This window comes from Malaclemys terrapin, chromosome 4 (genome assembly GCF_027887155.1).
Source record: "Malaclemys terrapin pileata isolate rMalTer1 chromosome 4, rMalTer1.hap1, whole genome shotgun sequence".
Taxonomy (NCBI): Eukaryota; Metazoa; Chordata; order Testudines; family Emydidae; genus Malaclemys; species Malaclemys terrapin.
The window spans coordinates 70,330,014-70,343,689 of record NC_071508.1 but is presented as its reverse complement, the minus strand read 5'-3'; positions in this window follow the sequence as shown (position 1 = coordinate 70,343,689).

The window sequence follows — 13,676 nt, the reverse complement described above, 5'->3', positions numbered from 1 at the left end:
CTAGGTGTAACTCATTTTGTGCCTTAGCCTTTTGTCCCTACATGCTTGTGCTATTCTTTTGTATTCGTCTTTTGGAATTTGTCCATGCGTCCACTTTTTTGAAGGATTTCCTTTAGACTTTCAGGTCATTACAGTGCTTCAGATGCATCCATATTGGCCTCTTACTATGATTATTATCAATAATATTCTCTATGAGTTTTAGCCATGTTCATATTAAAAATAAAGACACGTAATGAAAGAATAATATTAAGGTGGCATCATTTCAGCAGATCCAAGAAAAATATGTTCAGAATCTCTGTTTCAGTGCTTCTGTGGTCACCATCACAACAGTATCCAAACACCTCACAAACACCAATGAAATTTATCTTTGTAACACCCCTGCATGGGAGGGAAGTGTTACTATTCCCATCTTACAGAGGGAGAACTGAGATACAAAAAGAATTCTTGATTTGCATAAGGTCACACATGGCAGAACAGGGAAATGAACCTAGCTCTCTTGAATCTCAGCCTAATCTCTTAATCACAAAGCCATACTTCCATCTAAACAAGGCTGCTACTGAAATAGTTACTTAGGTCTGGTCCATACACCCAGGCTTTGTTGTACCGCTTTAACTGTGTCAGTTCATATATTTAAAACAGTACAGCCCTCCCCCCCACACCAAATGGATGAGGTCAGAACAGTATGAAGGTATAGCTTATTCCCATTCACACCAGACATTGTGCTGCTCTAATTATTTCAGTAAAAAATAACACCCCTGATCGCACTAGTTAAATCATCAGAAAAGCTGCATGTAGACCAGGCCTTTGTTTTATTAGTTTATCTCATAACTTTATTTTGCACAATCTCATTATCTCCAGTGCCTCCTACTGTTCAGAGCTGCGCTAAACTGTAGTGAATGCAAAGCTCAACCAAACCAAATGAACAAAAGGAGAACACAAATTAAGTTAAATTAAATACATTGGCCAAGCTTCTTTGTTGAACTAAGCACCTTTGTTGTACATATGTGGGAAAAGACAGTCTGACCACAGCTCACCCAGATTCTTTAGACACACACGCCCAGCAATATGTATTTGTGAATATTTTCCACATTTATATCTGTTAACCAACATAACCAGTTTTTACTTGTTTAATTACTGCTGAAGAAAGAGGAACTGTCAGTGCTTTAAGAGTTATGCCAAAGCACAGGGTGGGTTCTGTGATTCATATGCTGCATGGCTACAGAATCCAAGACCCAGCATCAGGAATGCCAGGCAGTAAAAGAAGAGGAAGAAGTGGCAGCAGCAGCCAAGCTCTACCACATTCTTTTTAAAGTCTAACTCTCCTGTTAAATTAATGCCATTCCTTACTTTCCCTTTAGTTTAGCCTTATAGCTGCCAAATTAGCAAAGACACTGGTACAGGAGGATCTAGGAGTGACCGTGGAAAATGAAATAAAGTAAAAGAGATTTTTCAGTAGCAGATCACAATGGACTGTTGAAAGGATCCGTAATTGAAAGGAAAATATGATGTAGTAAAGTTCTTCATCTTAATCATAACAAAAGAAAAAGATCAGAGATCTGCACCAGATCGCCATGCATCTAAAAGTAAAAAATATGTATTTCAATATTTGGAATAACCATACATACAGAGGGATCTAAGCATTTCTTAATGCATATGATTAATGACAGATAGACCTTGCCACTTACAGAGGTGAATTTCCAGTTTGATCTTATACAGTTCTGGAGATATAAAATTCCACCTATCTTGTAGTTCTAATTCTTCCTTTGCCATTGACCTTGGTAAGTCTTGATCAACTAATTTAAGCTCACTGACTCAGTTTCTCAATCTGGATAATGCACATAATATTTACCTACCTCACAGAAGACTTAAAGATTAATCCGAACCCAGTTGTGTCTCACATAAAATCTCATAGGAGTAGGGGGGAAATAGATGCAAAAAATGCCACCAGGATTTTTGTATATTATGGTCACTACATCATCCATTCTGGAATGCAGGAATGTTGGGCAGAAACAGGCAGGTACTTTGGCCTATGCTCTACAGTAAACGATAGTCTAAATCTTATGTCTAGAACCACAGATAGGAAGCCCTTTTTTGCCCTCTCCTGGAATTTATGACTCAATCCTGGGAAGTATAAGTATGTCCACTTCATACTTGGGGAAACTGAGACACCCAGGGTCTGTATATACAGCAAAGAAAAACCCACAGCTGCCCTGTACCAGCCAACTCAGCCTTGAGAGGCTTGGGCTGTGGGACTGTTTCATTGCTGTGTAGACTGCTGGGCTCAGGCTGGAGGCTGAGCTCTGGGACCCTCCCACCCTGAAGGGTCCTAGAGCCCGGGCTTCCAGCCTGACCCAGGAAGTCTACACAGCAATGAAACAGCCCCACAACCCAAGCCCCGTGAGCTTGAGTTAGCTGGCTCAGGCCAGCCGTGGGTTTTTCTTTGCTGTGTAGAGAGACCCACATAAGCTAAGGCACTTGCCCATTGCCATGGAGGGAATCTGTGTGACACCTGAGATTAAAACTCCGCATTTCCTGTCTGTTAGTCTAATGCTTAAATCACTGGTGAACCACCTCTCTAAATATCAACTCATGATAGTAAAAATCCACACATTCTAAATGCCCATCACCTTGAGATTAAGGACCTGATTCTGTTCTCATCTACAATGGTGTATACAAGGAGTAGCTCCATTAAGTACTGTCTGTATGTATCTATCTATCTGTTGTCTCTTGTTTTATACTCAGATTGCAAGCTCTTTGGGGCAGAGACTGCCTTTTTATTCTGTGTTTGTGCAGTACCTAACACAGTGGGCTCCTACTCCATGACAGGGACTCTTGGACACTACAATAATACAAATAATAAACACCAATAATAAACTTGAATGGGGTTACACTGACATTAAAGGAGAGAAATATCTGGCTCTATAAGTTTTGTGCTCTACCAGCTGAATTAGACAGTCTAGTGTAGTTTATTTTATGCTGTGCTAACATGTATATAGAGTAATGGCTGAAGCAAGAAGCTACTTTTGAAATATATCCATGATTCAAGGAGGAACAAGAGAGGTAGTGTTAAGGTATGTTTGTTATTAAGGTTTACATTCCTCAGACTGTATTGATGGTGTAAGTATTGGTTTCCAGGAGCCAAATTCTGAATTCAGGTCTGGAATTATTCTGGATCCAGGATAACTCCATTGGAGTCAATTATTCCAGGCTTTCTCTTTATAATGGAGATTAGAAACTAACCTTTCCTACCACTGCTGCCTATCACATGTATATAAGTAGTACGTGGCTATGTTCAGAACAGTAGTGTTATTTATATTGAGGTTGCATCTAACCAGGGATCTAACCTATTGTATAAACACTGTACAAGCCAACAGCACAAAGAGAGTTCTTGTCCCAAATAGCTCACAATCTAAGATTTAGACAAAAAGTGATGGGTGAATACAAACAAAAGAAGAGGTAGAGGAAAAAGATTATAGTAGAGACTGTGTATGCAACAGAGATCTCATAGGCATGAATGGTTACCTGCCTAACCAGTAATGGCAGATACTGAGTATCTAACCTATAAGAGACAGGTACTGAAAACATAGATGCTCCCCAGACTGTGCACGCAATGTGGGGTCTACACAGAGAGCATAACAGTTCTACATAGTATAAAAAGCTCACTATCAGCAGGGATTAAGGATTACATAAATTCTATCACATGAAAGGCCATGCAAAGGAAAATTACCATTTAGGGGACTGCTGATGGAGATCCAGCACATTTTCTGCTCAGTGTGTATCAGTTTTTGAAGGTTCTGTGCAAAGCTTGAAACAATTTCCATTGCTAAATGTAAACAAGGCTTTCAGATAGTCCTGTGATGTTGGGATGTAAAGACCAAATGAGATCCGTTTACACAAGTAAAATGAATATTTAAATAAAAACAGCCACCATCAATTTTTTTTTAAAATATGCTGTTTTGGTTAATGCAACATACTGTATTTCTGCCAACAAAGACAGTTTCTGATCAGGACACGCCGTGTTTTCCTCTGGAGATTTTGCAGGCAGGGTGGTCCTCCATGAGGGACGGGAAGGGGCTTGGTTAACATTACACATCTTTATATATGCAGGCTGGTAAATGTAAGGCATTACAGCTGTGCAGTTTGTCACCTAAAACTAAGCTGAAAGGATTCAAAACATACAAGACCTACAGGAATAAGAGCTAGTCACTTTCAACACCTTTTATTTTTCCTCTACTTAACAATCAAACAAATTACATTTTATATATGAAACAAAACTTTCCTAGACAATACATAGCAAATTGAAGTGGAACAGGGAGGGTGGGACAGAACAAAAATAATCATCCTAAATTATTTATTATTTGTCTTGAAAATTACTAAAAAAAGATTGGATCCCCACTACGCCAGGCATTGTTGATATAAGTGGTAAGAGAGAGCCCTGGCCCTGAAAAGCTCACATTCTGTACCCTAGAAGTCAATGTCAATTCAAGACAATTTTGCCATTGCACTTCAATAGGAGCAGGAGTTGTCCTTTAGACTTAAGGCCATATGATGGCCAGTGAAATCAATGGCACAGGAGTCTGAGCAATTGTGGATCCAACTGATTTCAATGGGACTACATATGAATTCAGTTCAGGAAACCATCCTTATTCAGGAAGGTTACTGAAGCATATGCTTAAATCCAATTGGATTTAAGAACATACTTAAAGTTAAGCACATGCTTAAGTGCTTTCCTGAATCAGGGCCTATGTGAGTAACTGCTCACCACTAGGAATATGGGAGTCATAATCTAGACCTTTCCCACTTACTCCCATTCCAGATTCAAACATACAGTAAAGGTTGAACTATAGAGTACAAGGCAATCAATTTAAGCTAGCAGGAAGATGTTTATACAGTTATGTGCAGATAGAACCTATGAAGGCCCTGAAATAATGTAGTAATCTAGCTAGCTCAAAAAACAAACCTTCTTGCTTGGAGGAATGACTCAGATACCTCCTTTCACATTGTCAGGTGATTTAGAAACCAGGCAGGTTGGAAATTATGCTCCTCTCTTTAAAAGGGGAAGCAAAAGAATTCTTAATGATAATATTTGGTGGGCATACATTCCAAGGGACCAGCTATTATTTCTTTCATACCTGTTATTAATATTATTATTAATAACTAGTATTTTCCATCCAGCATAGAGCAGGCATGTGCTTGGATCTGACTGTTAGGGTTGTGCATACAGGACCATTATGTAACATTATTACTGTTATTAAGTGTAAATGGACTCAGCAATCCTCATGCTTTAGATGTGTGGTTAGTGGCACTTCACAGATCTAAGCTGCAAAAGGAAGATGAATTTTCAAGCACATTCAAACAGGAAATCGTAAAAGGACAGGTACTGTCCCGTTTATTCACACTCAGTACCTTATTGCATAAGCAGTCCTACTGGAACAAATGGGACTGTTTGTATAGTGAAGTATTCAATGTGAGTGAAGGTGGAAGAATTTGGCCGTTAATCTTAAAGCATTTTCTTGAGCAGCTGCCCCAAAACTATCATATATTATAACAAATCTGTGATTAAGAAGGACTTCGTGGATGTTGCTAATCTTCAAATGATGGCCACTTTCCCCTCCCAGGAACAGCAGGGCAGGGCCGGCTCCAGGGTTTTGGAGCCAAACGAAACAAAACAAAAAACAAACAAAGAAGCCGTGATCGCAATCTGCGGCGGCAATTCGGCGGGAGGTCCTTCACTCCGAGCAGGAGTGAGGGACCGTCCGCCGAATTGCCGCCAAACAGCTGGACATGCCGCCCCTCTTTGAAGTGGCCGCCCCAAGCACCTGCCTGGAGCCGGCCCTGCAGCAGGGACAGAATTTACATACTGTTGTTCTAAAAAGCACATCTCCTGACCACTACAGCTAAAGGATAAAGTCTTCTATAAATTATCAGCGTAGGACTTAGAGTACACAGCTGAACACTTCTCAGGGTTTGTCAACACAGGAATTTGAGGCTTAATTGCATCACATGCAGACATACTCAAGATGGCTTTGATCTAATTATTCAAATAACAACAGCAGTGAAGCTGTGGCACTTACACACTAGCTAGTGTGGTTTGGGGAATTGTACCTTTACGTGGCTTTGCTTTAGAGACAGGAAGTCTGGGAAGGGGCTGCAGAAGCCCCTGTTCTGTTATGCAGAGGCAGTTGGAATGGGTTACTGAATAAAGAGGATCACTTTCAAGTACCTTGGGCTCAGTGATTACTGAACACCACAGCCAGTTATATATTTATCTGATTCAGTTAGATATAATCTACGTTCTTTTACTTCACCCACCACTGTGTTATATATCTATGATAACGAGTGAGGTATAAGCTCATCACTGAGGCATCTGAGTGGTTGTAACTACATGGATAGAGAGACAGCTAGATAATATATTACAGAGAGATAGATGCACACTCGCTCTCTCCCTCTAGTATGTGATCATGTAATTAAAGACTTATAAGGCATATTTTGATATAGTTTTATATACATACAAACACTACATTAGGAACATTAATGTTTCAAAGTCAAGCACTCAGAAGTTAAGAAATGCCAGAATTATGGTTGCCTGTACAACTTTAATTTGGCCCCTTGTGCTTATGCATTATGATACAGTCTTTAATTACATGTTCATATCTCCCCCCCCCCCAGAGGACCCACACCCCAATCTGCCCCCAGCTCCAGGTCCCATTATCCCACAACTCCCCTGCTCAGAACCTTGTCCCAGTCTTCCCTTCCATCGCAGCGCCTTGTCTTCCACCTCACCATCCCTCCAGCTCCTTACCCCTATTATATAGACATCATGTGGGTGCAGAACCCTAAGCATATCTTGATTTATCATTATAATACATCACCTGCCCTTTTATGAATCCGTCTTTTATCAGTTTCCTCAATAATGATTCAAAATCTTTGTTTAAATGTCTGTAAAGCACAGCTAAACTGCTGGAAATTATACATATAACTTTGTGTAATTATGAATTAATCTGAAAATAATGGATTAGTCCATTTAAAAGCCCAACTCACAGTAGTTGTGGAGGTTACAGAAATGAACCACAAATACAACAAGCAACATAGTGTCTTGATGTAAACAACTATCTCAATATAGCACATATATATATCACAAAGTCAATGGATCTGAAGAAATCACTGTTCAGGAAAACTCCTCAAGAGGTAATAACCACTATCCTAGATATTGTCTTTCAACCTTTTTTCATTTGCAGACCCCTAAACATTTCAAATGGAGTCACAGAGTCATAGACCTTAAGGTCAGAAGGGACCATTATGATTGTCTAGTCTGACCTCCTGCACAATGCAGGCCACAGAATCTCACCCATCCACTCCTGTAATAAACCCCTAACCTATGTCTGAGCTACTGAAGTCCTCAAATCATGGTTTAAAGACTTCAAGGTGCAGAGAATCCTCCAGCAAGTGACCTGTGCCCACACTGCAGAGAAAGGCAAAAAAACCCCAGGGCCTCTGCCAATCTGCCCTGGAGGAAAATTCCTTTCTGACCCCAAATATGGCGATCAGCTAAACCCTGAGCATGGGGGCAAGACACCCAGGAAAGAATTCTCTGTAGTAACTCAGATCCCATCCCATCTAACATCCCATCACAGGCCATTGGGCATGTTTACCGCTAACAGGGCTGGCTCCAGGCACCAGCCTGGCAAGCAGGTGCTTGGGGCGGCCGCTCCGGAGAGGGGCGGCACGTCCAGGTATTCGGCGGCAATTCGGCGGACGGTCCCTCACTCCTGCTGGGAGCAAAGGACCTCCCGCTGAATTGCCGCCACAGATCGCGATCGCGGCTTTTTGTTGTTGTTTTTTTTTGGCTGCTTGGGGTGGCCAAAATCCTGTAGCCGGCCCTGACCGCTAATAGTCAAAGATCAATTAATTACCAAAATTAGGCTATCCCATCATACGATCCCCTCCATAAACTTATCAAGCTTAGTCTTGAAGCCAGATATGTCTTTTGCCTCCACTGCTCCCCTTGGAAGGCTGTTCCAGAACTTCACTCCTCTGATGGTTAGAAACCTTCATCTAATTTCAAGTCTAAACTTCCTGATGACCAGTTTATATCCATTTGTTCTTGAGTCCACATTGGTACTGAGCTCAAATAATTCCTCTCCCTCCCTGTTATTTATCCCTCTGATATATTTGTAGAGAGCAATCATATCTCCCCTCAGCCTTCTTTTGTTTAGGCTAAAAAAGCCAAGCTCTTTGAGTCTCCTTTCATAAGACAGGTTTTCCATTCCTCGGATCATCCTAGTAGCCCTTCGCTGTTCCTGTTCCAGTTTGAATTCATCCTTCTTAAACATGGGAGATCAGGACTGCACACAGTATTCCAGATGAGGTCTCACCAGTGCCTTGTATAACAGTACTAACACCTCCTTATCTCTACTGGAAATACCTCGCCTGATGCATCCCAAGACTGCATTAGCTTTTTTTATGGTTATATCACATTGGCGGCTCATAGTCATCCTTTGATCAACCAATACTCTGAGGTCCTTCTCTTCCTCTGTTACTTCCAACTGATGAGTCCCCAGCTTATAACAAAAACTCTTGTTATCAATCCATAAATGCATGACCTTGCACTTCTCACTATTAAATTTCATCCTATTACTATTACTCAAGTTTACGAAGTCATCCAGATCTTCCTGTATGATATCCTGGTCCTTCTGTGTATTGGAAATACTTCTCAGCTTCGTGTCATCCGCAAACTTTATTAGCACACTCACACTTTTTTGTGCCAAGGTCAGTAATAAAAAGATTAAATAAGATTGGTCCCAAAACTGATCCCTGAGGAACTCCACTAATAACGTCCCTCCAGCCTGAGAGTTCACCTTTCAGTACGACTCTCCCTTTAACCAGTTCCTTATCCACCTTTCAATTTTCATATTGATCCCCATCTTTTCCAATTTAACTAATAATTCCCCACGTGGAACTGTATCAAATGGAGGTGCGGACCCCGTTGGAAATCTTAGACATAGTCTGCAGCCCGCCAGGGGTCCACAGACCACAAGTTCAAAACCACTGATCTAGGAAATAGGGCACAGATTAAAAACATAAGACAGGGAGTTTGAAATGTTATTAAAATGTGGAAATGATTTATATCTCCTTGCAAAAAAAAAAAAAAAAAAAAAAAAGAGAAGGAACTCCCACCCCCTGAAATGCCATTACATAAAAAAATATATCTGAGTTGACTTGCAGTTGTGTTCTGGTTGAAATACTTTCATCTAGCTGTTCAGATGTATATAGCATCTAGACACATTTTAGAAATCCCATGTGGAATTCTTTAGAATAACAATCAATCAGTATATAGAAAAAATTTAGTCAATCAATTTGCAGCTTCCATCTTTCGTTCCTTCTTCTATCTCAGATGTTCTGGTGCTGTAACAGTTTTCTAACCACCTGTCTGTGAGTTCTGGTCTGCAGGTGAAATGAGACATTTGTTTACTCTGCAAGACAGATACTCTCATACCCAGCTACATGCAAATTAGGGAGAAAAGTGGGGCAGTCTCAAAATACAAAACAAAATGTGAAAGGAGAGGGGAAGAGTAGCAAAGTGGAAGTCCTCAGGGCTATACAAGCCCAGCTAACCTGGTACTCATGCTAGTTAAGGAAGATGGTCAGAAGAAGAGGGACTACCTGATGAGGAAAAACAAAACAAGAGAGTCCACACAAGAATAGGAAAGAGACTTGTTACAAACTAAGATTTCAATCTTGCATTGAGAACCATGCAGGCTTGACTTCAACAGGTCTGTGAGGCTGCAGGGGTCTGCCCAGGAGATTTTCTATGCAAAACTGGGGTTTAAGGCCCTCATACTGCAAAGATTTATGCATGTGTTTAACTTTATGTCCAGAAGTAGCCCCACTGATCTCAAGTCTTTGCAGGATCAGGGCTCAAGACAACAGATTTAAGACAGTTCAAAAGCATTGCACTTCGTTTTTATTATATATCTCCTTACTTTTTCTGTGGCATTTAATATGCCATCGTTCAAGATCTATGCATCTGGCCTCACAATCTTTACTGTATAAGTCAGAGGTATTCATTGTATGGAATTTAATTGATTTTCTTATTGATAGTGCTACTTTGATAAACTAAACTGGAATTATAGGTTTGTCCAAGTGAGGGTTTTTTCCTCTGAATAGTGCATGCTTAAAGCCAACAAAAGAACATTTTGCTTCCCAAATTTGCTGAAACTCTTAAAATGTTGTATTTCTCTGAGTCAAATAAAATTGCATGTTAAATAATATCCCCAAAGGAAGTACACATTCAATGAAGATGTACCAATGCTGTATCTCACTACAAATGAGGGACTCTAATAACATTAACCTTCGGCTAAGTGAACTGATCTGAAATGGCAATATATACTGATAAAACTGTTTCAAGCATCCAGGTTTGGTTCCTAATTTTTTTTAATAGAATGGATGTTTTAGTGTTTCTTTTTTCCTGACTTATTACAGGCTTCAGACAGTGATGTGGATGATGTGGTGAAAGCACTGAAAAAACCCCCTACTTAAATCAAGACAAGGGAAGTGGTCACTCCACGAGGTCATTTTCCTGTAAGACTTTGTGACAGCTGGAGAAAATTAACCAAAATATCTGCATTCCAGAGAGTAACAAAAAGGGAGGGAGGGGGGTTGTCAAACGTCTTATGGAAACCTGTAGGAACAGCAACGGCATTTTCTACACCGCCTCATTAGGTCTGGTTTCCTGAGAAAATGCAATGAAAGTAGGGGGATATTTTCAAAGGCACAAGGAGCAGTCAGGCACCAAATTCCTCTTGAAAGTCAATGGGATTTGGGTATCTAACGCCCATGTGTGCATTTGAACAGATTAACTGAACTGGATCTTTCCTCCGAGCTTAGGATGGGGACTTCTTAGGAAAGCCCAATATCAAAAACTTTATTAATCTTTGAAATTTTTACGAAATTTTCATGCCCATAAAGCAGAGGGAGTAGAAGGCTGCAATAAATGTTATCACTGTAATATTACAGAATCTTTGGTTTCTGTATTCACATATCACCAGAGCTGGCTGGAGGACAACAGTTCTGTTTCACAACAAATTCTGAGGTTTTGAAATTTGTTTTCATTCCACACTGAAACAAAAAAATCTTTCAAATGTTTTCACAAGATGGAAATGTGTTGAAATATCCATTTTTGGATCCAAAAAAGTTTTGTTTCGGATTTCTCTCTCTCTCTGGGCTTTCCATTCCCATTGATCTTCTGATATGCTGCTGATTTCATTTCACACTAATTCACAAAACCAATAGCTAATAATAAAGACTACTTGAAATAGTCATTTGAAATGACTAGAGAGACCATTTTGTGTTTGTAAACCATCATGGGGCTCTTTGAACTAACAAGGCATACTGATGTGAATCTGCAAATGTGAGTTTAGGGACTGATTGAATCTGAAATACACCTTTACCCTGATATAACGCTGTCCTCGGGAGCCAAAAAACCTTACCACATTATAGGTGAAACTGCGTTATATTGAACTTGCTTTGATCCGCCGGAGTGTGCAGCCCCGCCCACTGGAGCACTGCTTTACCGTGTTATATCTGAATTCGTGTTATATCGGATCGCGTTATATCGGGGTAGAGGTGTATGTTGCAGGGAGGAGACATCAGCCAACTATTCACATAGGTAGAGCCACACCTTAGGAACACACATTTATGGCACTAAAGAATACATTCATGAGGCCAGATTTTCAGGCACTCAGGAACCACAAGACAAAAGATTTTTGAAAGAGCTCAGTTCTCATTTGTGCATCTAACACTTATGGCCAGACATTCTTCTGGAAATCTAACTACTTATTTAGGTCTGAAATTTAGAAAATCTTGCACTAGTTGTGGTGCTGATCCCTTCTGAAAATTATGATAATAGAAAATATATATGCTAGAATATAGAGTAGAGTAAAAGAAAGAGAGAGAGAGAGATCTTGCATCTAATGTGGCAGATTATATGCAACTGGAAGAGCAACAATGCCTGCTATCAGTCAAGAAGCACCATCTGCAATATGACCTAGAGGTCCCCTTTCAGGGAAGATTTTACAATCATCATACATGATTTTTAGCACTGAGAATACAAGATAGTGTAAAAAAATTAAAATAATCCAGATATAGATTCATAGATTCATAGATTATAGGACTGGAAGGGACCTCGAGAGGTCATCGAGTCCAGTCCCCTGCCCGCATGGCAGGACCAAATACTGTCTAGACCATCCCTGATAGACATTTATCTAACCTACTCTTAAATATCTCCAGAGACGGAGATTCCACAACCTCCCTAGGCAATTTGTTCCAGTGTTTAACCACCCTGACAGTTAGGAACTTTTTCCTAATGTCCAACCTAGACCTCCCTTGCTGCAGTTTAAACCCATTGTTTCTGGTTCTATCCTTAGAGGCTAAGGTGAACAAGTTCTCTCCCTCCTCCTTATGACACCCTTTTAGATACCTGAAAACTGCTATCATGTCCCCTCTCAGTCTTCTCTTTTCCAAACTAAACAAACCCAGTTCTTTCAGCCTTCCTTCATAGGTCATGTTCTCAAGACCTTTAATCATTCTTGTTGCTCTTCTCTGGACCCTTTCCAATTTCTCCACATCTTTTTTAAAATGTGGCGCCCAGAACTGGACACAATACTCCAGCTGAGGCCTAACCAGAGCAGAGTAGAGCGGAAGAATGACTTCTCGTGTCTTGCTCACAACACACCTGTTAATGCATCCCAGAATCATGTTTGCTTTTTTTGCAACAGCATCACACTGTTGACTCATATTTAGCTTGTGGTCCACTATAACCCCTAGATCCCTTTCTGCCGTACTCCTTCCTAGACAGTCTTTTCCCATTCTGTATGTGTGAAATTGATTTTTCCTTCCTAAGTGGAGCACTTTGCATTTGTCTTTGTTAAACTTCATCCTGTTTAACTCAGACCATTTCTCCAATTTGTCCAGATCATTTTGAATTATGACCCTGTCCTCCAAAGTAGTTGCAATCCCTCCCAGTTTGGTATCATCCGCAAACTTAATAAGCGTACTTTCTATGCCAATATCTAAGTCGTTGATGAAGATATTGAACAGAGCCGGTCCCAAACCAGACCCCTGCGGAACCCCACTCGTTACGCCTTTCCAGCAGGATTGGGAACCATTAATAACAACTCTCTGAGTACGGTTATCCAGCCAGTTATGCACCCACCTTATAGTAGCCCCATCTAATTTGTATTTGCCTAGTTTATCGATAAGAATATCATGCGAGACCGTATCAAATGCCTTACTAAAGTCTAGGTATACCACATCCACCGCTTCACCCTTATCCACAAGGCTCGTTATCCTATCAAAGAAAGCTATCAGATTGGTTTGACATGATTTGTTCTTCACAAATCCATGCTGGCTGTTCCCTATCACCTTACCACCTTCCAAGTGTTTGCAGATGATTTCCTTAATTACTTGCTCCATTATCTTCCCTGGCACAGAAGTTAAACTAACTGGTCTGTAGTTACCTGGGTTGTTTTTATTTCCCTTTTTATAGATGGGCACTATATTTGCCCTTTTCCAGTCTTCTGGAATCTCTCCCGTCTCCCATGACTTTCCAAAGATAATAGCTAGAGGCTCAGATACCTCCTCTATTAGCTCCTTGAGTATTCTAGGATGCATTTCAT